General features: G+C 43.0%; 30 non-coding genes and 13 pseudogenes across 30 annotated transcripts; all 43 read left to right on the top strand.

Moving 5' to 3' along the window:
- Window positions 1-662: 662 nt before the first annotated feature.
- LOC127927900 (5S ribosomal RNA) lies at window positions 663-781 on the top strand. The gene has a single exon (XR_008129463.1). It is a non-coding gene; the product is annotated as a 5S ribosomal RNA (ribosomal RNA).
- Window positions 782-1,023: 242 nt separating this feature from the next.
- On the top strand, window positions 1,024-1,142 carry LOC127927909 (uncharacterized; annotated as a pseudogene).
- Window positions 1,143-1,595: 453 nt separating this feature from the next.
- On the top strand, window positions 1,596-1,714 carry LOC127927884 (5S ribosomal RNA). The gene has a single exon (XR_008129444.1). It is a non-coding gene; the product is annotated as a 5S ribosomal RNA (ribosomal RNA).
- A 241-nt stretch (window positions 1,715-1,955) lies between these two features.
- LOC127927883 (5S ribosomal RNA) lies at window positions 1,956-2,074 on the top strand. Its single transcript, XR_008129442.1, has one exon. It is a non-coding gene; the product is annotated as a 5S ribosomal RNA (ribosomal RNA).
- Window positions 2,075-2,314: 240 nt separating this feature from the next.
- LOC127927882 (5S ribosomal RNA) lies at window positions 2,315-2,433 on the top strand. Its single transcript, XR_008129441.1, has one exon. It is a non-coding gene; the product is annotated as a 5S ribosomal RNA (ribosomal RNA).
- Window positions 2,434-2,815: 382 nt separating this feature from the next.
- LOC127927907 (5S ribosomal RNA) lies at window positions 2,816-2,934 on the top strand. The gene has a single exon (XR_008129471.1). It is a non-coding gene; the product is annotated as a 5S ribosomal RNA (ribosomal RNA).
- A 203-nt stretch (window positions 2,935-3,137) lies between these two features.
- Window positions 3,138-3,256, top strand: LOC127927906 (5S ribosomal RNA). The gene has a single exon (XR_008129470.1). It is a non-coding gene; the product is annotated as a 5S ribosomal RNA (ribosomal RNA).
- A 211-nt stretch (window positions 3,257-3,467) lies between these two features.
- LOC127927921 (uncharacterized) lies at window positions 3,468-3,588 on the top strand (annotated as a pseudogene).
- A 204-nt stretch (window positions 3,589-3,792) lies between these two features.
- LOC127927905 (5S ribosomal RNA) lies at window positions 3,793-3,911 on the top strand. Its single transcript, XR_008129469.1, has one exon. It is a non-coding gene; the product is annotated as a 5S ribosomal RNA (ribosomal RNA).
- A 204-nt stretch (window positions 3,912-4,115) lies between these two features.
- LOC127927904 (5S ribosomal RNA) lies at window positions 4,116-4,234 on the top strand. Its single transcript, XR_008129468.1, has one exon. It is a non-coding gene; the product is annotated as a 5S ribosomal RNA (ribosomal RNA).
- Window positions 4,235-4,438: 204 nt separating this feature from the next.
- On the top strand, window positions 4,439-4,557 carry LOC127927902 (5S ribosomal RNA). Its single transcript, XR_008129465.1, has one exon. It is a non-coding gene; the product is annotated as a 5S ribosomal RNA (ribosomal RNA).
- Window positions 4,558-4,790: 233 nt separating this feature from the next.
- Window positions 4,791-4,906, top strand: LOC127927922 (uncharacterized; annotated as a pseudogene).
- A 663-nt stretch (window positions 4,907-5,569) lies between these two features.
- Window positions 5,570-5,688, top strand: LOC127927923 (5S ribosomal RNA). Its single transcript, XR_008129477.1, has one exon. It is a non-coding gene; the product is annotated as a 5S ribosomal RNA (ribosomal RNA).
- Window positions 5,689-5,929: 241 nt separating this feature from the next.
- LOC127927914 (5S ribosomal RNA) lies at window positions 5,930-6,048 on the top strand. Its single transcript, XR_008129475.1, has one exon. It is a non-coding gene; the product is annotated as a 5S ribosomal RNA (ribosomal RNA).
- Window positions 6,049-6,289: 241 nt separating this feature from the next.
- Window positions 6,290-6,408, top strand: LOC127927903 (5S ribosomal RNA). The gene has a single exon (XR_008129466.1). It is a non-coding gene; the product is annotated as a 5S ribosomal RNA (ribosomal RNA).
- Window positions 6,409-6,665: 257 nt separating this feature from the next.
- On the top strand, window positions 6,666-6,782 carry LOC127927912 (uncharacterized; annotated as a pseudogene).
- A 242-nt stretch (window positions 6,783-7,024) lies between these two features.
- LOC127927892 (5S ribosomal RNA) lies at window positions 7,025-7,143 on the top strand. Its single transcript, XR_008129453.1, has one exon. It is a non-coding gene; the product is annotated as a 5S ribosomal RNA (ribosomal RNA).
- A 242-nt stretch (window positions 7,144-7,385) lies between these two features.
- Window positions 7,386-7,504, top strand: LOC127927881 (5S ribosomal RNA). The gene has a single exon (XR_008129440.1). It is a non-coding gene; the product is annotated as a 5S ribosomal RNA (ribosomal RNA).
- A 657-nt stretch (window positions 7,505-8,161) lies between these two features.
- LOC127927916 (uncharacterized) lies at window positions 8,162-8,280 on the top strand (annotated as a pseudogene).
- A 203-nt stretch (window positions 8,281-8,483) lies between these two features.
- On the top strand, window positions 8,484-8,602 carry LOC127927901 (5S ribosomal RNA). The gene has a single exon (XR_008129464.1). It is a non-coding gene; the product is annotated as a 5S ribosomal RNA (ribosomal RNA).
- Window positions 8,603-9,484: 882 nt separating this feature from the next.
- LOC127927920 (uncharacterized) lies at window positions 9,485-9,603 on the top strand (annotated as a pseudogene).
- Window positions 9,604-9,844: 241 nt separating this feature from the next.
- Window positions 9,845-9,961, top strand: LOC127927919 (uncharacterized; annotated as a pseudogene).
- Window positions 9,962-10,194: 233 nt separating this feature from the next.
- Window positions 10,195-10,313, top strand: LOC127927913 (uncharacterized; annotated as a pseudogene).
- A 241-nt stretch (window positions 10,314-10,554) lies between these two features.
- On the top strand, window positions 10,555-10,671 carry LOC127927911 (uncharacterized; annotated as a pseudogene).
- Window positions 10,672-10,910: 239 nt separating this feature from the next.
- Window positions 10,911-11,029, top strand: LOC127927899 (5S ribosomal RNA). The gene has a single exon (XR_008129462.1). It is a non-coding gene; the product is annotated as a 5S ribosomal RNA (ribosomal RNA).
- Window positions 11,030-11,264: 235 nt separating this feature from the next.
- LOC127927918 (uncharacterized) lies at window positions 11,265-11,381 on the top strand (annotated as a pseudogene).
- A 240-nt stretch (window positions 11,382-11,621) lies between these two features.
- LOC127927908 (5S ribosomal RNA) lies at window positions 11,622-11,739 on the top strand. Its single transcript, XR_008129472.1, has one exon. It is a non-coding gene; the product is annotated as a 5S ribosomal RNA (ribosomal RNA).
- Window positions 11,740-11,981: 242 nt separating this feature from the next.
- LOC127927898 (5S ribosomal RNA) lies at window positions 11,982-12,100 on the top strand. The gene has a single exon (XR_008129460.1). It is a non-coding gene; the product is annotated as a 5S ribosomal RNA (ribosomal RNA).
- A 241-nt stretch (window positions 12,101-12,341) lies between these two features.
- LOC127927897 (5S ribosomal RNA) lies at window positions 12,342-12,460 on the top strand. The gene has a single exon (XR_008129459.1). It is a non-coding gene; the product is annotated as a 5S ribosomal RNA (ribosomal RNA).
- A 242-nt stretch (window positions 12,461-12,702) lies between these two features.
- Window positions 12,703-12,821, top strand: LOC127927896 (5S ribosomal RNA). The gene has a single exon (XR_008129458.1). It is a non-coding gene; the product is annotated as a 5S ribosomal RNA (ribosomal RNA).
- Window positions 12,822-13,522: 701 nt separating this feature from the next.
- Window positions 13,523-13,641, top strand: LOC127927885 (5S ribosomal RNA). The gene has a single exon (XR_008129445.1). It is a non-coding gene; the product is annotated as a 5S ribosomal RNA (ribosomal RNA).
- A 241-nt stretch (window positions 13,642-13,882) lies between these two features.
- Window positions 13,883-14,001, top strand: LOC127927895 (5S ribosomal RNA). Its single transcript, XR_008129457.1, has one exon. It is a non-coding gene; the product is annotated as a 5S ribosomal RNA (ribosomal RNA).
- A 239-nt stretch (window positions 14,002-14,240) lies between these two features.
- Window positions 14,241-14,359, top strand: LOC127927894 (5S ribosomal RNA). The gene has a single exon (XR_008129456.1). It is a non-coding gene; the product is annotated as a 5S ribosomal RNA (ribosomal RNA).
- Window positions 14,360-14,597: 238 nt separating this feature from the next.
- On the top strand, window positions 14,598-14,716 carry LOC127927893 (5S ribosomal RNA). The gene has a single exon (XR_008129454.1). It is a non-coding gene; the product is annotated as a 5S ribosomal RNA (ribosomal RNA).
- A 241-nt stretch (window positions 14,717-14,957) lies between these two features.
- LOC127927891 (5S ribosomal RNA) lies at window positions 14,958-15,076 on the top strand. Its single transcript, XR_008129452.1, has one exon. It is a non-coding gene; the product is annotated as a 5S ribosomal RNA (ribosomal RNA).
- Window positions 15,077-15,309: 233 nt separating this feature from the next.
- On the top strand, window positions 15,310-15,428 carry LOC127927890 (5S ribosomal RNA). Its single transcript, XR_008129451.1, has one exon. It is a non-coding gene; the product is annotated as a 5S ribosomal RNA (ribosomal RNA).
- A 232-nt stretch (window positions 15,429-15,660) lies between these two features.
- LOC127927889 (5S ribosomal RNA) lies at window positions 15,661-15,779 on the top strand. Its single transcript, XR_008129450.1, has one exon. It is a non-coding gene; the product is annotated as a 5S ribosomal RNA (ribosomal RNA).
- Window positions 15,780-16,018: 239 nt separating this feature from the next.
- On the top strand, window positions 16,019-16,137 carry LOC127927888 (5S ribosomal RNA). The gene has a single exon (XR_008129448.1). It is a non-coding gene; the product is annotated as a 5S ribosomal RNA (ribosomal RNA).
- Window positions 16,138-16,377: 240 nt separating this feature from the next.
- LOC127927887 (5S ribosomal RNA) lies at window positions 16,378-16,496 on the top strand. The gene has a single exon (XR_008129447.1). It is a non-coding gene; the product is annotated as a 5S ribosomal RNA (ribosomal RNA).
- A 241-nt stretch (window positions 16,497-16,737) lies between these two features.
- LOC127927886 (5S ribosomal RNA) lies at window positions 16,738-16,856 on the top strand. The gene has a single exon (XR_008129446.1). It is a non-coding gene; the product is annotated as a 5S ribosomal RNA (ribosomal RNA).
- Window positions 16,857-17,155: 299 nt separating this feature from the next.
- LOC127927915 (uncharacterized) lies at window positions 17,156-17,272 on the top strand (annotated as a pseudogene).
- A 522-nt stretch (window positions 17,273-17,794) lies between these two features.
- Window positions 17,795-17,913, top strand: LOC127927917 (uncharacterized; annotated as a pseudogene).
- Window positions 17,914-18,126: 213 nt separating this feature from the next.
- On the top strand, window positions 18,127-18,246 carry LOC127927910 (uncharacterized; annotated as a pseudogene).
- Window positions 18,247-18,798: the final 552 nt, after the last annotated feature.

The raw sequence follows: 18,798 nt of genomic DNA, 5'->3' as shown, positions 1-18,798 counted from the left end.
GTTAAAAGAACGACAATAGCTGGCTAGCTAACCTAGGAAATCGGTCTAGACTACACAATTATCTTTGAAACAAAGACGGCTATGTAGCTAGCTATGTAGCTAGCTACGATCAAACAAATCAAACCGTTGTACTGTAATGAAATGAAAATGTGGTACTCCCTGAATGGTGATTGAATTGAATCAGTAAACGTTGGTGACGTTGGCTAGCTGTTAGCTATTAGCTGTTGGCTAGCTAGCAGAGTCTCCTACGTTAAGGACGACAAATAGCTGGCTAGCGAACCTCAGTGAATTAAGATAATCACTCCAAGGCTACACACACTAAACTACACAATTATCTTGGAAACAAAGACAGCTATGTAGCTAGCTAACACTGAACTAATCAAGTCGTACAGTTGAGTGAATAGCACTACAGTGATGCTAATCTGTGTGCGTTAGCTAGCGTTTGCTAGCTCCTGGGCGAATAGCAGTGAAGGCTACGTTAGGGCGACGAAATACGAAATACGATAATTAATGCAATTATCTCTGATACAAGGACGGCTATGTAGCTAGCTACAATCCGTGCTACAAATTATGGCTGCAGTATATGCAATTTCTTCCACTTTTTGACTGACACAAAGATACTTATCTACATGGTGAAAATGCAACAGCTGTTAATCACACTTACTTACGACCACACCGGCCTGAGTACGCCTGATCTCGTCTGATCTCAGAAGCTAAGCAGGGTCGGGCCTGGTTAGTACTTGGATGGGAGACCACCTGGGAATACCAGGTGTTGTAAGCTTTTTGTCAACTCTTTGTCCGTTTCTTCCCACAAGGCGGAAATATGTGCCCTCGCTTTGAAATAAGTAAGCAAGATTAGTTTGTATTTCATCCAACAATCTGTGCTACAAATTATGGCTGCAGTATATGCAATTTCTTCCACTTTTTGACTGACACAAAGATACTTATCTACATGGTGAAAATGCAACAGCTGTTAATCACACTCACTTTGACTTTATATAGTGCACCAAGAGATAGTTTCTCGCTTACGACCACACCGGCCTGAGGATGCCTGATCTCGTCTGATCTCAGAAGCTAAGCAGGGTCGGGCCTGGTTAGTACTTGGATAGGAGACCGCCTGGGAATACCAGGAGTTGTAAGCTTTTTTGTCAACTCTTTGTCCGTTTCTTCCCACAAGGCGGAAATATGTGCCCTCGCTTTGAAATAAGTAAGCAAGATTAGTTTGTATTTCATCCAACAATCTGTGCTACAAATTATGGCTGCAGTATATGGAATTTCTTCCACTTTTTGACTGACACAAAAGATACTTATCTACATGGTGAAAATGCAACTGCTGTTAATCACACTCACTTACGACCACACCGGCCTGAGTACGCCTTCCCACAAGGCGGAAATATGTGCCCTCGCTTTGAAATAAGTAAGCAAGATTAGTTTGTATTTCATCCAACAATCTGTGCTACAAATTATGGCTGCAGTATATGCAATTTCTTCCACTTTTTGACTGACACAAAGATACTTATCTACATGGTGAAAATGCAACAGCTGTTAATCACACTCACTTTGACTTTATATAGTGCACCAAGAGATAGTTTCTCGCTTACGACCACACCGGCCTGAGTACGCCTGATCTCGTCTGATCTCAGAAGCTAAGCAGGGTCGGGCCTGGTTAGTACTTGGATGGGAGACCGCCTGGGAATACCAGGTGTTGTAAGCTTTTGTCAACTCTTTGTCCGTTTCTTCCCACAAGGCGGAAATATGTGCCCTCGCTTTGAAATAAGTAAGCAAGATTAGTTTGTATTTCATCCAACAATCTGTGCTACAAATTATGGCTGCAGTATATGCAATTTCTTCCACTTTTTGAGTGACACAAAGATACTTATCTACATGGTGAAAATGCAACAGCTGTTAATCACACTCACTTTGACTTTATATAGTGCACCAAGAGATAGTTTCTCGCTTACGACCACACCGGCCTGAGTACGCCTGATCTCGTCTGATCTCAGAAGCTAAGCAGGGTCGGGCCTGGTTAGTACTTGGATGGGAGACCGCCTGGGAATACCAGGTGTTGTAAGCTTTTGTCAACTCTTTGTCCGTTTCTTCCCACAAGGCGGAAATATGTGCCCTCGCTTTGAAATAAGTAAGCAAGATTAGTTTGTATTTCATCCAACAATCTGTGCTACAAATTATGGCTGCAGTATATGCAATTTCTTCCACTTTTGAGTGACACAAAGATACTTATCTACATGGTGAAAATGCAACAGCTGTTAATCACACTCACTTTGACTTTATATAGTGCACCAAGAGATAGTTTCTCGCTTACGACCACACCGGCCTGAGTACGCCTGATCTCGTCTGATCTCAGAAGCTAAGCAGGGTCGGGCCTGGTTAGTACTTGGATGGGAGACCGCCTGGGAATACCAGGTGTTGTAAGCTTTTTGTCAACTCTTTGTCCGTTTCTTCCCACAAGGCGGAAATATGTGCCCTCGCTTTGAAATAAGTAAGCAAGATTAGTTTGTATTTCATCCAACAATCTGTGCTACAAATTATGGCTGCAGTATATGCAATTTCTTCCACTTTTTGACTGACACAAAGATACTTAGGTGTTGTAAGCTTTTGTCAACTCTTTGTCCGTTTCTTCCCACAAGGCGGAAATATGTGCCCTCGCTTTGAAATAAGTAAGCAAGATTAGTTTGTATTTCATCCAACAATCCGTGCTACAAATTATGGCTGCAGTATATGCAATTTCTTCCACTTTTTGACTGACACAAAGATACTTATCTACATGGTGAAAATGCAACAGCTGTTAATCACACTCACTTACGACCACACCGGCCTGAGTACGCCTGATCTCGTCTGATCTCAGAAGCTAAGCAGGGTCGGGCCTGGTTAGTACTTGGATGGGAGACCGCCTGGGAATACCAGGTGTTGTAAGCTTTTGTCAACTCTTTGTCCGTTTCTTCCCACAAGGCGGAAATATGTGCCCTCGCTTTGAAATAAGTAAGCAAGATTAGTTTGTATTTCATCCAACAATCCGTGCTACAAATTATGGCTGCAGTATATGCAATTTCTTCCACTTTTTGACTGACACAAAGATACTTATCTACATGGTGAAAATGCAACAGCTGTTAATCACACTCACTTACGACCACACCGGCCTGAGTACGCCTGATCTCGTCTGATCTCAGAAGCTAAGCAGGGTCGGGCCTGGTTAGTACTTGGATGGGAGACCGCCTGGGAATACCAGGTGTTGTAAGCTTTTTGTCAACTCTTTGTCCGTTTCTTCCCACAAGGCGGAAATATGTGCCCTCGCTTTGAAATAAGTAAGCAAGATTAGTTTGTATTTCATCCAACAATCTGTGCTACAAATTATGGCTGCAGTATATGCAATTTCTTCCACTTTTTGACTGACACAAAGATACTTATCTACATGGTGAAAATGCAACAGCTGTTAATCACACTCACTTTGACGATACACCGAGATAGTTTCCTGAGTACGCCTGATCTCGTCTGATCTCAGAAGCTAAGCAGGGTCGGGCCTGGTTAGTACTTGGATGGGAGACCGCCTGGGAATACCAGGTGTTGTAAGCTTTTTGTCAACTCTTTGTCCGTTTCTTCCCACAAGGCGGAAATATGTGCCCTCGCTTTGAAATAAGTAAGCAAGATTAGTTTGTATTTCATCCAACAATCTGTGCTACAAATTATGGCTGCAGTATATGCAATTTCTTCCACTTTTTGACTGACACAAAGATACTTATCTACATGGTGAAAATGCAACAGCTGTTAATCACACTCACTTACGACCACACCGGCCTGAGTACGCCTGATCTCGTCTGATCTCAGAAGCTAAGCAGGGTCGGGCCTGGTTAGTACTTGGATGGGAGACCGCCTGGGAATACCAGGTGTTGTAAGCTTTTTGTCAACTCTTTGTCCGTTTCTTCCCACAAGGCGGAAATATGTGCCCTCGCTTTGAAATAAGTAAGCAAGATTAGTTTGTATTTCATCCAACAATCCGTGCTACAAATTATGGCTGCAGTATATGCAATTTCTTCCACTTTTTGACTGACACAAAGATACTTATCTACATGGTGAAAATGCAACAGCTGTTAATCACACTCACTTACGACCACACCGGCCTGAGTACGCCTGATCTCGTCTGATCTCAGAAGCTAAGCAGGGTCGGGCCTGGTTAGTACTTGGATGGGAGACCGCCTGGGAATACCAGGTGTTGTAAGCTTTTTGTCAACTCTTTGTCCGTTTCTTCCCACAAGGCGGAAATATGTGCCCTCGCTTTGAAATAAGTAAGCAAGATTAGTTTGTATTTCATCCAACAATCCGTGCTACAAATTATGGCTGCAGTATATGCAATTTCTTCCACTTTTTGACTGACACAAAGATACTTATCTACATGGTGAAAATGCAACAGCTGTTAATCACACTCACTTACGACCACACCGGCCTGAGTACGCCTGATCTCGTCTGATCTCAGAAGCTAAGCAGGGTCGGGCCTGGTTAGTACTTGGATGGGAGACCGCCTGGGAATACCAGGTGTTGTAAGCTTTTTGTCAACTCTTTGTCCGTTTCTTCCCACAAGGCGGAAATATGTGCCCTCGCTTTGAAATAAGTAAGCAAGATTAGTTTGTATTTCATCCAACAATCTGTGCTACAAATTATGGCTGCAGTATATGCAATTTCTTCCACTTTTGACTGACACAAAGATACTTATCTACATGGTGAAAATGCAACAGCTGTTAATCACACTCACTTTGACTTTATATAGTGCACCAAGAGATAGTTTCGCTTACTGGCCTGAGTACGCCTGATCTCGTCTGATCTCAGAAGCTAAGCAGGGTCGGGCCTGGTTAGTACTTGATGGGAGACCGCCTGGGAATACCAGGAGTTGTAAATGCTTTTGTCAACTCTTTGTCCGTTTCTTCCCACAAGGCGGAAATATGTGCCCTCGCTTTGAAATAAGTAAGCAAGATTAGTTTGTATTTCATCCAACAATCTGTGCTACAAATTATGGCTGCAGTATATGCAATTTCTTCCACTTTTTGACTGACACAATATGTGCCCTCGCTTTGAAATAAGTAAGCAAGATTAGTTTGTATTTCATCCAACAATCTGTGCTACAAATTATGGCTGCAGTATATGCAATTTCTTCCACTTTTTGACTGACACAAAGATACTTATCTACATGGTGAAAATGCAACAGCTGTTAATCACACTCACTTTGACTTTATATAGTGCACCACCAAGAGATAATTTCTCGCTTACGACCACACCGCCTGAGTATGCCTGATCTCGTCTGATCTCAGAAGCTAAGCAGGGTCGGGCCTGTCTTTGTCCGTTTCTTCCCACAAGGCGGAAATATGTGCCCTCGCTTTGAAATAAGTAAGCAAGATTAGTTTGTATTTCATCCAACAATCTGTGCTACAAATTATGGCTGCAGTATATGCAATTTCTTCCACTTTTTGAGTGACACAAAGATACTTATCTACATGGTGAAAATGCAACAGCTGTTAATCACACTCACTTTGACTTTATATAGTGCACCAAGAGATAGTTTCTCGCTTACGACCACACCGGCCTGAGTACGCCTGATCTCGTCTGATCTCAGAAGCTAAGCAGGGTCGGGCCTGGTTAGTACTTGGATGGGAGACCGCCTGGGAATACCAGGTGTTGTAAGCTTTTGTCAACTCTTTGTCCGTTTCTTCCCACAAGGCGGAAATATGTGCCCTCGCTTTGAAATAAGTAAGCAAGATTAGTTTGTATTTCATCCAACAATCTGTGCTACAAATTATGGCTGCAGTATATGCAATTTCTTCCACTTTTTGAGTGACACAAAGATACTTATCTACATGGTGAAAATGCAACAGCTGTTAATCACACTCACTTTGACTTTATATAGTGCACCAAGAGATAGTTTCTCGCTTACGACCACACCGGCCTGAGTACGCCTGATCTCGTCTGATCTCAGAAGCTAAGCAGGGTCGGGCCTGGTTAGTACTTGGATGGGAGACCGCCTGGGAATACCAGGTGTTGTAAGCTTTTTGTCAACTCTTTGTCCGTTTCTTCCCACAAGGCGGAAATATGTGCCCTCGCTTTGAAATAAGTAAGCAAGATTAGTTTGTATTTCATCCAACAATCTGTGCTACAAATTATGGCTGCAGTATATGCAATTTCTTCCACTTTTGAGTGACACAAAGATACTTATCTACATGGTGAAAATGCAACAGCTGTTAATCACACTCACTTTGACTTTATATAGTGCACCAAGAGATAGTTTCTCGCTTACGACCACACCGGCCTGAGTACGCCTGATCTCGTCTGATCTCAGAAGCTAAGCAGGGTCGGGCCTGGTTAGTACTTGGATGGGAGACCGCCTGGGAATACCAGGTGTTGTAAGCTTTTGTCAACTCTTTGTCCGTTTCTTCCCACAAGGCGGAAATATGTGCCCTCGCTTTGAAATAAGTAAGCAAGATTAGTTTGTATTTCATCCAACAATCTGTGCTACAAATTATGGCTGCAGTATATGCAATTTCTTCCACTTTTTGACTGACACAAAGATACTTATCTACATGGTGAAAATGCAACAGCTGTTAATCACACTCACTTTGACTCACACTCACTTTGACTTTATATAGTGCACCAAGAGATAGTTTCTCGCTTACGACCACACCGGCCTGAGTACGCCTGATCTCGTCTGATCTCAGAAGCTAAGCAGGGTCGGGCCTGGTTAGTACTTGGATGGGAGACCGCCTGGGAATACCATGTTGTAAGCTTTTTGTCAACTCTTTGTCCGTTTCTTCCCACAAGGCGGAAATATGTGCCCTCGCTTTGAAATAAGTAAGCAAGATTAGTTTGTATTTCATCCAACAATCTGTGCTACAAATTATGGCTGCAGTATATGCAATTTCTTCCACTTTTTGACTGACACAAAGATACTTATCTACATGGTGAAAATGCAACAGCTGTTAATCACACTCACTTTGACTTTATATAGTGCACCAAGAGATAGTTTCTCGCTTACGACCACACCGGCCTGAGTACGCCTGATCTCGTCTGATCTCAGAAGCTAAGCAGGGTCGGGCCTGGTTAGTACTTGGATGGGAGACCGCCTGGGAATACCAGGTGTTGTAAGCTTTTTGTCAACTCTTTGTCCGTTTCTTCCCACAAGGCGGAAATATGTGCCCTCGCTTTGAAATAAGTAAGCAAGATTAGTTTGTATTTCATCCAACAATCTGTGCTACAAATTATGGCTGCAGTATATGCAATTTCTTCCACTTTTTGACTGACACAAAGATACTTATCTACATGGTGAAAATGCAACAGCTGTTAATCACACTCACTTTGACTTTATATAGTGCACCAAGAGATAGTTTCTCGCTTACGACCACACCGGCCTGAGTACGCCTGATCTCGTCTGATCTCAGAAGCTAAGCAGGGTCGGGCCTGGTTAGTACTTGGATGGGAGACCGCCTGGGAATACCAGGTGTTGTAAGCTTTTTGTCAACTCTTTGTCCGTTTCTTCCCACAAGGCGGAAATATGTGCCCTCGCTTTGAAATAAGTAAGCAAGATTAGTTTGTATTTCATCCAACAATCTGTGCTACAAATTATGGCTGCAGTATATGCAATTTCTTCCACTTTTTGAGTGACACAAAGATACTTATCTACATGGTGAAAATGCAACAGCTGTTAATCACACTCACTTTGACTTTATATAGTGCACCAAGAGATAGTTTCTCGCTTACGACCGCCTGATCTCGTCTGATCTCAGAAGCTAAGCAGGGTCGGGCCTGGTTAGTACTTGGATGGGAGACCGCCTGGGAATACCAGGTGTTGTAAGCTTTTGTCAACTCTTTGTCCGTTTCTTCCCACAAGGCGGAAATATGTGCCCTCGCTTTGAAATAAGTAAGCAAGATTAGTTTGTATTTCATCCAACAATCTGTGCTACAAATTATGGCTGCAGTATATGCAATTTCTTCCACTTTTTGACTGACACAAAGATACTTATCTACATGGTTTTCATCCAACAATCCGTGCTACAAATTATGGCTGCAGTATATGCAATTTCTTCCACTTTTTGACTGACACAAAGATACTTATCTACATGGTGAAAATGCAACAGCTGTTAATCACACTCACTTACTTTATATAGTGCACCACACCCACACCGGCCTGAGTACGCCTGATCTCGTCTGATCTCAGAAGCTAAGCAGGGTCGGGCCTGGTTAGTACTTGGATGGGAGACCGCCTGGGAATACCAGGTGTTGTAAGCTTTTGTCAACTCTTTGTCCGTTTCTTCCCACAAGGCGGAAATATGTGCCCTCGCTTTGAAATAAGTAAGCAAGATTAGTTTGTATTTCATCCAACAATCTGTGCTACAAATTATGGCTGCAGTATATGCAATTTCTTCCACTTTTTGACTGACACAAAGATACTTATCTACATGGTGAAAATGCAACAGCTGTTAATCACACTCACTTACGACCACACCGGCCTGAGTACGCCTGATCTCGTCTGATCTCAGAAGCTAAGCAGGGTCGGGCCTGGTTAGTACTTGGATGGGAGACCGCCTGGGAATACCAGGTGTTGTAAGCTTTTGTCAACTCTTTGTCCGTTTCTTCCCACAAGGCGGAAATATGTGCCCTCGCTTTGAAATAAGTAAGCAAGATTAGTTTGTATTTCATCCAACAATCCGTGCTACAAATTATGGCTGCAGTATATGCAATTTCTTCCACTTTTTGACTGACACAAAGATACTTATCTACATGGTGAAAAATATGTGGAGCTGTTAATCACACTCCTTACGAGGCCTGAGTACCCCTGATCTCGTCTGATCTCAGAAGCTAAGCAGGGTAAATGTTTTAGTACTTGGATGGGAGACCGCCTGGGGAATACCAGGTGTTGTAAGGTTTTGTCAACTCTTTGTCCGTTTCTGTAAACAAGGCGGAAATATGTGCCTCGCTTTGAAATAAGTAAGCAAGATGTTTGTATTTCATCCAACAATCTGTGTAGAAATTATGGCTGCAGTATATGCAATTTTTCCACTTTGACCGACACAAAGATACTGTATATATTTGTATTCAACAGCTGTTAATCACACTTTTTGACTTTATATAGTGCACCAAGAGATAATTTAATAATAATAATAACACCGGCCTGAGTACGCCTGATCTTTGATCTCAGAAGTTTGGTATTCCTGGTTAGTTAGGTACTTTTGGGAGACCGCCTGGGAATACCAGGTGTTGTAAGCTTTTGTCAACTCTTTGTCCGTTTCTTCCCCAATAGGAAAATATGTGCCTCTGTTGAAATAAAAATTAGTTTTATCATCCAACAAAAAAAAAAAATTATGGCTGCAGTATATGCAATTTCTTCCACTTTTTGACTGACACAAAGATACTTATCTACATGGTGAAATGCAACAGCTGTTAATCACACTCACTTTGACTTTATATAGTGCACCAAGAGATAGGTTTTTCTCACGACGACCACACTGGCCTGAGTACGCCTGATCTCGTCTGATCTCAGAAGCTAAGCAGGGCCGGGGCCTGGTTAGTACTTGATGGGAGACCGCCTGGGAATACCAGGTGTTGTAAGCTTTTTGTCAACTCTTTGTCCGTTTCTTCCCACAAGGCGGAAATATGTGCCCTCGCTTTGAAATAAGTAAGCAAGATTAGTTTGTATTTCATCCAACAATCTGTGCTACAAATTATGGCTGCAGTATATGCACTTTCTTCCACTTTTTGACTGACACAAAGATACTTATCTACATGGTGAAAATGCAACAGCTGTTAATCACACTCACTTTGACTTTATATAGTGCACCAAGAGATAATTTCTCATTACACCACACTGCCTGAGTACGCCTGATCTCGTCTGATCTCAGAAGCTAAGCAGGGTCGGGCCTGGTTAGTACTTGGATGGGAGACCGCCTGGGAATACCAGGTGTTGTAAGCTTTTTGTCAACTCTTGTCCGTTTCTTCCACAAGGCGGAAATATGTGCCCTCGCTTGAAAAGTAAGCAAGATTAGTTTGTATTTCATCCAACAATCTGTGCTACAAATTATGGCTGCAGTATATGCAATTTCTTCCACTTTTTGAGTGACACAAAGATACTTATCTACATGGTGAAAATGCAACAGCTGTTAATCACACTCACTTTGGATTTTATATAGTGCACCAAGAGATAGTTTCTTTTACCACACCTGCCTGAGTACGCCTGATCTCGTCTGATCTCAGAAGCTAAGCAGGGTCGGGCCTGGTTAGTACTTGGATGGGAGACCGCCTGGGAATACCAGGTGTTGTAAGCTTTTGTCAACTCTTTGTCCGCTTCTTCCCACAAGGCGGAAATATGTGCCCTCGCTTTGAAATAAGTAAGAAGATTAGTTTGTATTTCATCCAACAATCTGTGCTACAAATTATGGCTGCAGTATATGCAATTTCTTCCACTTTTTGACTGACACAAAGATACTTATCTACATGGTGAAAATGCAACAGCTGTTAATCACACTCACTTTGACTTTATATAGTGCACCAAGAGATAGTTTCTCGCTTTACGACCACACCTGCCTGAGTACGCCTGATCTCCTGATCTCAGAAGCTAAGCAGGGTCGGGCCTGGTTAGTACTTGGATGGGAGACCGCCTGGGAATACCAGGTGTTGTAAGCTTTTGTCAACTCTTTGTCCGTTTCTTCCCACAAGGCGGAAATATGTGCCCTCGCTTTGAAATAAGTAAGCAAGATTAGTTTGTATTTCATCCAACAATCTGTGCTACAATTATGGCTGCAGTATATGCAATTTCTTCCACTTTTGAGTGACACAAAGATACTTATCTACATGGTGAAAATGCAACAGCTGTTAATCACACTCACTTTGACTTTATATAGTGCACCAAGAGATAGTTTCTCGCTTACGACCACACCGGCCTGAGTACGCCTGATCTCGTCTGATCTCAGAAGCTAAGCAGGGCCGGGCCTGGTTAGTACTTGGATGGGAGACCGCCTGGGAATACCAGGTGTTGTAAGCTTTGTCAACTCTTTGTCCGTTTCTTCCCACAAGGCGGAAATATGTGCCCTCGCTTGAAATAAGTAAGCAAGATTAGTTTGTATTTCATCCAACAATCTGTACTACAAATTATGGCTGCAGTATATAATTTCTTCCACTTTTTGACTGACACAAAGATACATCTACATGGTGAAAATGCAACAGCTGTTAATCACACTCACTTTGACTTTATATAGTGCACCAAGAGATAGTTTCTCGCCACGACCACACCGCCTGAGTACGCCTGATCTCGCCTGATCTCAGAAGCTAAGCAGGGTCGGGCCTGGTTAGTACTTGGATGGGAGACCGCCTGGGAATACCAGGTGTTGTAAGCTTTTTGTCAACTCTTTGTCCGTTTCTTCCCACAAGGCGGAAATATGTGCCCTCGCTTTGAAATAAGTAAGCAAGATTAGTTTGTATTTCATCCAACAATCTGTGCTAAATTATGGCTGCAGTATATGCAATTTCTTCCACTTTTTGAGTGACACAAAGATACTTATCTACATGGTGAAAATGCAACAGCTGTTAATCACACTCACTTTGACTTTATATAGTGCACCAAGAGATAGTTTCTCGCTTACGACCACACCGGCCTGAGTACGCCTGATCTCGTCTGATCTCAGAAGCTAAGCAGGGCCGGGCCTGGTTAGTACTTGATGGGAGACCGCCTGGGAATACCAGGTGTTGTAAGCTTTTTGTCAACTCTTTGTCCGTTTCTTCCCACAAGGCGGAAATATGTGCCCTCGCTTTGAAATAAGTAAGCAAGATTAGTTTGTATTTCATCCAACAATCTGTGCTACAAATTATGGCTGCAGTATATGCAATTTCTTCCACTTTTTGAGTGACACAAAGATACTTATCTACATGGTGAAAATGCAACAGCTGTTAATCACACTCACTTTGACTTTATATAGTGCACCAAGAGATAGTTTCTCGCTTACGACCACACCGGCCTGAGTACGCCTGATCTCGTCTGATCTCAGAAGCTAAGCAGGGCCGGGCCTGGTTAGTACTTGGATGGGAGACCGCCTGGGAATACCAGGTGTTGTAAGCTTTTGTCAACTCTTTGTCCGTTTCTTCCCACAAGGCGGAAATATGTGCCCTCGCTTTGAAATAAGTAAGCAAGATTAGTTTGTATTTCATCCAACAATCTGTGCTACAAATTATGGCTGCAGTATATGCAATTTCTTCCACTTTTTGACTGACACAAAGATACTTATCTACATGGTGAAAATGCAACAGCTGTTAATCACACTCACTTTGACTTTATATAGTGCACCAAGAGATAGTTTCTCGCTTACGACCACACCGGCCTGAGTACGCCTGATCTCGTCTGATCTCAGAAGCTAAGCAGGGCCGGGCCTGGTTAGTACTTGGATGGGAGACCGCCTGGGAATACCAGGTGTTGTAAGCTTCTTGTCAACTCTTTGTCCGTTTCTTCCCACAAGGCGGAAATATGTGCCCTCGCTTTGAAATAAGTAAGCAAGATTAGTTTGTATTTCATCCAACAATCTGTGCTACAAATTATGGCTGCAGTATATGCAATTTCTTCCACTTTTTGAGTGACACAAAGATACTTATCTACATGGTGAAAATGCAACAGCTGTTAATCACACTCACTTTGACTTTATATAGTGCACCAAGAGATAGTTTCTCGCTTACGACCACACCGGCCTGAGTACGCCTGATCTCGTCTGATCTCAGAAGCTAAGCAGGGCCGGGCCTGGTTAGTACTTGGATGGGAGACCGCCTGGGAATACCAGGTGTTGTAAGCTTTTTGTCAACTCTTTGTCCGTTTCTTCCCACAAGGCGGAAATATGTGCCCTCGCTTTGAAATAAGTAAGCAAGATTAGTTTGTATTTCATCCAACAATCTGTGCTACAAATTATGGCTGCAGTATATGCAATTTCTTCCACTTTTGAGTGACACAAAGATACTTATCTACATGGTGAAAATGCAACAGCTGTTAATCACACTCACTTTGACTTTATATAGTGCACCAAGAGATAGTTTCTCGCTTACGACCACACCGGCCTGAGTACGCCTGATCTCGTCTGATCTCAGAAGCTAAGCAGGGCCGGGCCTGGTTAAGGCGGAAATATGTGCCCTCGCTTTGAAATAAGTAAGCAAGATTAGTTTGTATTTCATCCAACAATCTGTGCTACAAATTATCAGGGTCCGGGCCTGGTTAGTACTTGGATGGGAGACCGCCTGGGAATACCAGGTGTTGTAAGCTTTTTGTCAACTCTTTGTCCGTTTCTTCCCACAAGGCGGAAATATGTGCCCTCGCTTTGAAATAAGTAAGCAAGATTAGTTTGTATTTCATCCAACAATCTGTGCTACAAATTATGGCTGCAGTATATGCAATTTCTTCCACTTTTTGACTGACACAAAGATACATCTACATGGTGAAAATGCAACAGCTGTTAATCACACTCACTTTGACTTTATATAGTGCACCAAGAGATAGTTTCTCGCTTACGACCACACCTGCCTGAGTACGCCTGATCTCGTCTGATCTCAGAAGCTAAGCAGGGTCGGGCCTGGTTAGTACTTGGATGGGAGACCGCCTGGGAATACCAGGTGTTGTAAGCTTTTGTCAACTCTTTGTCCGTTTCTTCCCACAAGGCGGAAATATGTGCCCTCGCTTTGAAATAAGTAAGCAAGATTAGTTTGTATTTCATCCAACAATCTGTGCTACAAATTATGGCTGCAGTATATGCAATTTCTTCCACTTTTTGACTGACACAAAGATACTTATCTACATGGTGAAAATGCAACAGCTGTTAATCACACTCACTTTGACTTTATATAGTGCACCAAGAGATAGTTTCTCGCTTACGACCACACCGGCCTGAGTACGCCTGATCTCGTCTGATCTCAGAAGCTAAGCAGGGCCGGGCCTGGTTAGTACTTGGATGGGAGACCGCCTGGGAATACCAGGTGTTGTAAGCTTTTGTCAACTCTTTGTCCGTTTCTTCCCACAAGGCGGAAATATGTGCCCTCGCTTTGAAATAAGTAAGCAAGATTAGTTTGTATTTCATCCAACAATCTGTGCTACAAATTATGGCTGCAGTATATGCAATTTCTTCCACTTTTTGACTGACACAAAGATACATCTACATGGTGAAAATGCAACAGCTGTTAATCACACTCACTTTGACTTTATATAGTGCACCAAGAGATAGTTTCTCGCTTACGACCACACCGGCCTGAGTACGCCTGATCTCGTCTGATCTCAGAAGCTAAGCAGGGCCGGGCCTGGTTAGTACTTGGATGGGAGACCGCCTGGGAATACCAGGTGTTGTAAGCTTTTGTCAACTCTTTGTCCGTTTCTTCCCACAAGGCGGAAATATGTGCCCTCGCTTTGAAATAAGTAAGCAAGATTAGTTTGTATTTCATCCAACAATCTGTGCTACAAATTATGGCTGCAGTATATGCAATTTCTTCCACTTTTGACTGACACAAAGATACTTATACATGGTGAAAATGCAACAGCTGTTAATCACACTCACTTTGACTTTATATAGTGCACCAAGAGATAGTTTCTCGCTTACGACCACACCGGCCTGAGTACGCCTGATCTCGTCTGATCTCAGAAGCTAAGCAGGGCCGGGCCTGGTTAGTACTTGGATGGGAGACCGCCTGGGAATACCAGGTGTTGTAAGCTTTTGTCAACTCTTTGTCCGTTTCTTCCCACAAGGCGGAAATATGTGCCCTCGCTTTGAAATAAGTAAGCAAGATTAGTTTGTATTTCATCCAACAATCTGTGCTACAAATTATGGCTGCAGTATATGCAATTTCTTCCACTTTTTGACTGACACAAAGATACTTATCTACATGGTGAAAATGCAACAGCTGTTAATCACACTCACTTTGACTTTATATAGTGCACCAAGAGATAGTTTCTCGCTTACGACCACACCGGCCTGAGTACGCCTGATCTCGTCTGATCTCAGAAGCTAAGCAGGGCCGGGCCTGGTTAGTACTTGGATGGGAGACCGCCTGGGAATACCAGGTGTTGTAAGCTTTTGTCAACTCTTTGTCCGTTTCTTCCCACAAGGCGGAAATATGTGCCCTCGCTTTGAAATAAGTAAGCAAGATTAGTTTGTATTTCATCCAACAATCTGTGCTACAAATTATGGCTGCAGTATATGCAATTTCTTCCACTTTTTGACTGACACAAAGATACATGGTGAAAATGCAACAGCTGTTAATCACACTCACTTTGACTTTATATAGTGCACCAAGAGATAGTTTCTCGCTTACGACCACACCGGCCTGAGTACGCCTGATCTCGTCTGATCTCAGAAGCTAAGCAGGGCCGGGCCTGGTTAGTACTTGGATGGGAGACCGCCTGGGAATACCAGGTGTTGTAAGCTTTTTGTCAACTCTTTGTCCGTTTCTTCCCACAAGGCGGAAATATGTGCCCTCGCTTTGAAATAAGTAAGCAAGATTAGTTTGTATTTCATCCAACAATCTGTGCTACAAATTATGGCTGCAGTATATGCAATTTCTTCCACTTTTGACTGACACAAAGATACATGGTGAAAATGCAACACTGTTAATCACACTCACTTTGACTTTATATAGTGCACCAAGAGATAGTTTCTCGCTTACGACCACACCGGCCTGAGTACGCCTGATCTCGTCTGATCTCAGAAGCTAAGCAGGGCCGGGCCTGGTTAGTACTTGGATGGGAGACCGCCTGGGAATACCAGGTGTTGTAAGCTTTTGTCAACTCTTTGTCCGTTTCTTCCCACAAGGCGGAAATATGTGCCCTCGCTTTGAAATAAGTAAGCAAGATTAGTTTGTATTTCATCCAACAATCTGTGCTACAAATTATGGCTGCAGTATATGCAATTTCTTCCACTTTTTGACTGACACAAAGATACATCTACATGGTGAAAATGCAACAGCTGTTAATCACACTCACTTTGACTTTATATAGTGCACCAAGAGATAGTTTCTCGCTTACGACCACACCGGCCTGAGTACGCCTGATCTCGTCTGATCTCAGAAGCTAAGCAGGGCCGGGCCTGGTTAGTACTTGGATGGGAGACCGCCTGGGAATACCAGGTGTTGTAAGCTTTTTGTCAACTCTTTGTCCGTTTCTTCCCACAAGGCGGAAATATGTGCCCTCGCTTTGAAATAAGTAAGCAAGATTAGTTTGTATTTCATCCAACAATCTGTGCTACAAATTATGGCTGCAGTATATGCAATTTCTTCCACTTTTTGACTGACACAAAGATACATCTACATGGTGAAAATGCAACAGCTGTTAATCACACTCACTTTGACTTTATATAGTGCACCAAGAGATAGTTTCTCGCTTACGACCACACCGGCCTGAGTACGCCTGATCTCGTCTGATCTCAGAAGCTAAGCAGGGCCGGGCCTGGTTAGTACTTGGATGGGAGACCGCCTGGGAATACCAGGTGTTGTAAGCTTTTTGTCAACTCTTTGTCCGTTTCTTCCCACAAGGCGGAAATATGTGCCCTCGCTTTGAAATAAGTAAGCAAGATTAGTTTGTATTTCATCCAACAATCTGTGCTCAAATTATGGCTGCAGTATATGCAATTTCTTCCACTTTTTGACTGACACAAAGATACTTATCTACATGGTGAAAATGCAACAGCTGTTAATCACACTCACTTTGACTTTATATAGTGCACCAAGAGATAGTTTCTCGCTTACGACCACACCGGCCTGAGTACGCCTGATCTCGTCTGATCTCAGAAGCTAAGCAGGGCCGGGCCTGGTTAGTACTTGGATGGGAGACCGCCTGGGAATACCAGGTGTTGTAAGCTTTTGTCAACTCTTTGTCCGTTTCTTCCCAATCTCAGGCTAAGCAGGCTCGGCCTGGGCTTGGGCACTGATGGGAGACCGCTCTGGGAATACCAGGTGTTGTAAGCTTTTGTCAACTCTTTGTCGTTTCTTCCCACAAGTGGAAATATGCCCTCGCTTGAAATAAGTAAGCAAGATTAGTTTGTATTTCATCCAAACAATCTCTACAAATTATGGCTGCAGTAGCAGCAATTTCTTCCACTTTTGACTGACACAGATACTTATCTACATGGTGAAAATGCAAACAGCTGTTAATCACACCACTTACAACCACACCGGCCTGAGTACGCCTGATCTCGTCTGATCTCAGAAGCTAAGTAGGTCGGGCCTGGTTAGTACTTGGATGGAGACCGCCTGGGAATACCAGGTGTTGTAAGCTTTTTGTCAACTCTTTGTCCGTTTCTTCCCACAAGGCGGAAATATGTGCCCTCGCTTTGAAATAAGTAAGCAAGATTAGTTTGTATTTCATCCAACAATCTGTGCTACAAATTATGGCTGCAGTATATGCAATTTCTTTCCACTTTTTGACTGACACAAAGATACTTATCTACATGGTGAAAATGCACATTGTTAATCACACTCACTTACTTCTACCACACCTGCCTGAGTACTGATCTGCCTGATCTCTGTGCTGGGCAGGGTCGGCCTGGTTAGTACTTGAATGGGAGACCGCCTGGGAATACCAGGTGTTGTAAGCTTTTGTCAACTCTTTGTCCGTTTCTTCCCACAAGGCGGAAATATGTGCCCTCGCTTTGAAATAAGTAAGCAAGATTAGTTTGTATTTCATCCAACAATCTGTGCTACAAATTATGGCTGCAGTATATGCAATTTCTTCCACTTTTTGACTGACACAAAGATACTTATCTACATGGTGAAAATGCAACAGCTGTTAATCACACTCACTTACGACCACACCGGCCTGAGTACGCCTGATCTCGTCTGATCTCAGAAGCTAAGCAGGTCGGGCCTGGTTAGTACTTGGATGGGGAGACCGCCTGGGAATACCAGGTGTTGTGCTTTTTTGTCAACTCTTTGTCCGTTTCTTCCCACAAGGCGGAAATATGTGCCCTCGCTTGAAATAAGTAAGATAAGATTAGTTTGTATTTCATCCAACAATCCGTGCTACAAATTATGGCTGCAGTATATGCAATTCTTCCACTTTTTGACTGACACAAAGATACTTATCTACATGGTGAAAATGCAACAGCTGTTAATCACACTCACTTTATATATAAAAACGACCACACCGGCCTGAGTACGCCTGATCTCGTCTGGATCTCAGAAGCTAAGCAGGGTCGGGCCTGGTTAGTACTTGGATGGGAGACCGCCTGGGAATACCAGGTGTTGTAAGCTTTTGTCAACTCTTTGTCCGTTTCTTCCCACAAGGGCTGAAATATGTGCCTCGCTTTGAAATAAGTAAGCAAGATTAGTTTGATTTCTTCACTTTTTTGACTGACACAAAGATACTTATCTACATGGTGAAAATGCAACATTGCTAATCACACTCACTTGACTTTATATAGTACCAAGAGATAGTTTCTCACGACCACACCGGCCTGAGTACGCCTGATCTCGTCTGATCTCGGAGCTAAGCAGGCCGGCCTAGTTAGTACTTCATGATGGACTACTTTAAACATGAGTTGTAAGTTTTTGTCAACTCTTGTCCAGCTTCTTCCAGCAAGGCTGAAATATGTGCCTCGCTTAGTCATGCAAGCAAGACGAGTTTGTACTTGTTCAACATCTTGAAGCATAAATTATGGCTGTATGTACTTCTTCCACTTTTTGAGTGACAAAGATGCTTATCTAAATGATGAAATGCAACAGCTGGTAATCAGACTCACTCTGACTTTATATAGTGCACCAAGAGATAGTTTCTCGCTTACGACCACACCGGCCTGAGTACGC

Source organism: Oncorhynchus keta, unplaced genomic scaffold, assembly GCF_023373465.1.
Source record: "Oncorhynchus keta strain PuntledgeMale-10-30-2019 unplaced genomic scaffold, Oket_V2 Un_scaffold_18837_pilon_pilon, whole genome shotgun sequence".
Classification (NCBI taxonomy): Eukaryota; Metazoa; Chordata; class Actinopteri; order Salmoniformes; family Salmonidae; genus Oncorhynchus; species Oncorhynchus keta.
Note: the sequence above shows the minus strand (reverse complement) of the source record. Positions and strands in the feature narration are given on the sequence as shown.